We start from the raw sequence: 5,449 nt of genomic DNA on the forward strand, positions 1-5,449 counted from the left end.
TTGCTCTAATGAATATTTGGTTTATAATCTCTACTGGAACCCCATCCATCTTTAGTCATCATGATAATTATGTTACAAACTGACATGAGTTATTTCAGTGTTGGCTTTGTATAAGGGTTTACACTAACTGAACCACCCAGAGAGGAAGAATTTGTTTTGTGACACTGAAATTCAGTGTGAGTTTACAGTTTAGATGTATGTGCCTTGGTTAGCTTTAATACAAATAATTTTATATAACAATATTAAATAAGAAAGTGCACAAAATAATTCAGTCACCTGCTTAGAGGCCCTGGATGGGCTTGTAAGATCCACATTCGTCATGGTTTAAGCCCAAAAGGTGACAGATTGATTGACAGACACTACTGCTACCAATAATAATGATAAGGGAAATAACAAGGGGAGAGGATACAATTGCTCACCACCCACCGACCAATACCCAGCCCGACCCGAGCAGTGATCTGGGCCTTCTGGGTAACTCCCCCCAGTTTATATACTGGGCATGACATGCTGTGATATGGAATAGCCCTTTTGGCTAGTTTGGGTTAGGTGTCCTGTCTCTGCTTCCTCCTGACTACCCCTCCTCCCCCTGTCTCTGTTTCCTCCTGGCTTCCCGTGCCCCTTTTCAATGGCAGAGCATGAGACTGAAAAAGTCCTTGATCAGAGAAAACATTCCTTATCAAGAACTAAAAAACCCTGGTGTGTTATCAGCATTGTTCCCAGGCTGAAAGTTGAAAACATAGCACGGCACCAGCTACTAAGGAGAAAAATGACTGCTACCGCTGAACCCAGGACAACATTGCTGTGATTTATATGGTTACCAATATTAAACCTAAACAAAATAAAGCTGTCATGGTTCTGACTACATAAAATGACATGTAACATCTTCTGTGCAAGTAAAATGATATTTTAGGGTCATACTTGGTTTTCCACTTCCTTTGCTCTGGCATCTAGTATACTACTATCCCTTTCCTGATAGAAAGGGTGGCTGAAACAATTTGAACAGGTTATTTGAGACAATATGCTTGGTAAAGAGGAAACAAAAGGCCTGATGTGTCTTAGTGTTTTAAAAACCTTTTGATCCCTCTGGCAGGTTGTTTCTAGTGTTATTTCATGGGATTTAAACTACATCTTTCTGGCTTTGAGAGGCTGTGCTCATTTATTTTTACTCACTAGAAAGCCCTCCAAGCTTTTGAGCCATTTTTTTCATTAGAAACTAATAAACTTGACTTGAACATACACAATGCTAACAGGCTTGGTTTGCTGTGACTTGACCTAGCTTACTCTGTCATCTAAACCCCTAAGCTTTATTTGTAAAGGCTGTTAATGCCACATCAGTATTCAGTTCAGAACTTTATTTAATAGTTTTTACTTCAGACACAATTCTATGAAACTTGTGAAATTAATTGGAGATAATGTAATTCACAACAGAAGAATATTCTCTTATTATTGAGCAGTATCTAGAAAACCAGGATGTCACTAATAAATGGGACAAAATTAATTCTTTCATGTCTGTCCATCCCTTTGTATTTCAGAGAGTGTGCACATTCTAGACAGGATGATACAGTGTAAGAGGGCTGAGATGGCACGGATTTCTATGAGTTCTTTATGCTTTTAGTCAGTACATTTGATCATTCATTCATATAGCATTAATGTTTCTTTATGTCATTACGCTTCTCGAAGTTGTAATGGATTCTGCCCCAATGATTTTCAGGGCTTGCTTTTCAAGAGGGAAGCTTAATAAAGAATTTTATTTCTATTTGTCTTAAACTTTGTGGTTGGTTTTGTTTGTTTGTTTGTTTTTAACAAGTTAAAAATTAATAATGCTATATATATTTATATCAAGTCTAATAACAAAATAAACGGCAAGTAAGGTAGGCTTCAGAAACACCTTTTCTTCCACTGGATCTTGCTGGCTGAAGATCTCCTTGCTTCCACAGTATATTAGAGGTTACCAGCTTCTCAGATGTGCCATTTAGTTAAAACCAATTCTGCCGATACTATAGCTGATAGCCTAGCCAACAGTCTAGCAAAGACAAGCTAGTTACATTCTTTAAACTTATCTGCCTCTCTTAAACTGCAACAGGTTAAGTACTTCATGATGATACAATGAACTTTGGCAGATGGCTGGATAATGGGCAGCTGAGCCCTATGTATTATAATCATGGCTGGAAAAGGGTGGGTGGTTAAGCAAAGCAGCTCCTAAGTCAAGTAATAAAATAATTCAGCCTTGACTGGTATCTGACTTTTAATTCGTAAAGAAAGGATGTCTTGAGTGTTCTGATCAGTTATCAGACAACTACCAGCATCTGTAAAATAACAGTGACAGTTTCCTAGAGGGCTGGCTGAGAGCTGGCATATCCAGCAAATTCATTGGTTGCCTCCTGCAGCTCATTACAAGTCTCTTTGGTGGCTTCCAGTAGTGTATTCCTACTCCTAGTTCTTGCCTTTCCCCTGTGCTACCTCACTCTGACCGCATGCTTTCCCCAAGACATATCTTGGATCACCACTCTTCACAGGTCTGGCATCCTGCTCTGCAACCTGGATACCAGGTTTGCATTTACACTTTTAGCCCTCCTCTGCACTTACTTTTGTGTATCTCCTTTGGACAACGCATTGAGATTCCCTCCATTGCCTTGAGCTGTCTCTGCCTAATCAATTCACTGGTGTGCTCACCACTCAGGCTGGAACCATCCAATGTCTACATGGTATGATCAAACACTGTAAAAAATAAGGGAACTGTAAAAAAATAAGGGAACACATTATTACGTGTTTTCTACTGGTAACTGGTGAACCATTCAAAATTGTGACTTCATGGGATGATTATTAATCTAAGAGATCTTATTAAATCATGAATCATGTTCTTTTCTGGTTAAAAAGTGCCAATATTTCTTTGTGGGTTTTTTTTTTTTTTATTGTTTATAGGTGATTTCACATTTGTGCTAAAATCTAAATATTCTTTTAATCTTTCCTGAGATTCCCTGAGATGTTTAATTACATGACCGAACACACTTTTATTAGAGAGCCTCAGAGAAAGTCTTTAGAGTATTTACATCACTTGTGAAAATAAGATTTTGGCTAGCAGGTCATATGAGCATTTTTGTGAAATTACCCCATTTTTTACGGGCCTTCACCTTATTATTCCTATGACAGGCAACTAAGATAGGTTTTAATATTCTATTTTAAGACATAACCTCAAATTTTGTTTAGTACAATATTTTTATCTCATGTTGGCGAGCAGGTCTATTCACTAGGTGATTTCCTTTTCAAAATTTTTGAAACTACCCTATCTGAAAATATGGTCCAGAGACATCCTATTGTAATGCTTCCACTCTCCTCTGTACCCAAAGGAAGAAACATTTTTTTCTATTGCTTGTTTGTTTTACATGTTTGATGATGACACAACAATCTGGAAAAGCTTCTAGAAGAGAAAACAAATTGTGAATTGAATGCCTCCTCCACATTCTTATTTTCTGGTGAGAAGTCAGCAGATTGATGCCTGTATAAAGCAGCTCATTTGAATTTCCAGCAGCCTGGTTCTATATGCAAATTAGGTAGTATTTGTGTCGCTTGATTGATAATGTGGCACCCTGATATGTATATTGTTTGGGACAGCACAGAAATACTGGTATTTTCCCATTTACTGCAGAGAAAAGCATGTGATTCTGCAACTCCACCTATTTTAGGTAGTGTCTGACTAAATGAAGATATTGTACTTACGTTCACAGTTTTCTGTCTCTATAGAAGAATATTCTTATCACATTTTTCTGTGTGGGGATGCGAGAATTGCCTAAGATTTCTGTGGCACTTAAAAGCCTATGTCCATTTTGATGGGCATTTAAATCCATTGCAAAATCTGGATCTAAGAGACTTTGACTGATGAAGGTTGTGGCAAAGCATGGATTTGAATCAGCCTCACAGATCCCAGCTTGCTGATGGAAGCATTTATCGGGTTTCACACTCAAACTGGATTTCATAGGAATAATCTCTGATTTTGTAAATACGTATGTTATACTTTACTACTACGTTCAACAGGATGACTCTAAGAGGTCATCACACCCTTCCAAAAAATCATACCCATTGTTTATCCGAAGAGAATTAGTCTTCTAATTTCAAGAGAATAATAACTGAGATAGCTGCAGGGTTTTCTTTCAGGCTTGCAGGTCATATCTTTTTTTTTTTTTTCTTCTGTCAATACAACCATTGCAATGACACGGTGCTTAGCAATCTATTTATCTATTTGCAAATGCTAAAAATCTGTATGTCTAAAATAAATGTCATATTCTGCCCACAGATGCCACATACAATTCCCAGTGACTTCCCTTGAGATCTGAACACATGTAGCTAAAGGGAATATTTAGTTTTAAGAGCACACAGATTAAAGATATGTTACAGATCTGGTACTACCTATATACTAACTAGTCATGACTGACACTGATAAAATTGCTGGAGGCTTCCATTTCATTGATACTTCCAGGAAGGGGTTTCTGCTTGATCATGTAGACCTGAAGCTGAACAAAATTCATTTGTAACTAGAAGGCAAAATGATTTTCTAAGTCTTAAATCTGATCACTTAATATGAGACAAAAATGTATTTAGAAGTCATTTAGATGCATTTTAATGAATTGAAACTTACATAAGTTTTCAGTGGTGCTTATTTCTTCTCTATTCAGATGGGTTCTGTGTTTTCCTAGGTTTTCTCTCATCATCGCACTGCACAGATAATAGCATCCTGTTTAAGTGCTAATTATTCTTTGTAATTCTGTTTAGACACTTTAATTACTTTGTTTTGTGATTTAATAACAACATTTGACTCCTCATATTTTCGAAGCACTTTAGAATTAATGAATGGTACGAGGTATATCGTGGCAGTAGTAAAATCATGATAAGTGGAGAAACTGAGACCAAAAAGTGATCGTATTTTGCCAAATTAGGACTAAAGAGTTACTCTTTTCCAACTTTGTTTTTGGGCTATTAGAACAAATTGCCTCTCTCTTTTATTTTGCTTAATGAAGATACAAGATTAGAATTTGCTTTAGTTAACAGTAGTCTAGAAGTTTATCTATTTCATGTATTAACAACTGATATAAGTGTGTAAAAATGATAGAAAGAGTAGACCCAAAATGTATTTTAGGCAATTAGAAGCCTTTTATTTTTTTCTTTTTTTCATGAGTCTGATTGTATTGGGAATTAAAGTCTTAATACAATTTCTATCACCTTTTATAGCATTGTAAAGTAAATTATTTTAGAAAAGTACATTCTGCACAGGAAGTTTTGACTTATTTTTACATTCTTAACTTTGAGGATTTCAGCGAAAACATGAGTATTTAATACTGCACGTTTCTAGACTTTTGTCACTAAGGGCTAGATACCTGTAATACTAACTAAATTGCCCTTTGCAGTATTTCTCCTAATGCTAGAGGAATTAGCTTTGCCCCAAAGGGGAATATGC

Source organism: Nestor notabilis, unplaced genomic scaffold, assembly GCF_000696875.1.
Source record: "Nestor notabilis isolate BGI_N333 unplaced genomic scaffold, ASM69687v1 scaffold5811, whole genome shotgun sequence".
NCBI classification, from domain to species: domain Eukaryota; kingdom Metazoa; phylum Chordata; class Aves; order Psittaciformes; family Psittacidae; genus Nestor; species Nestor notabilis.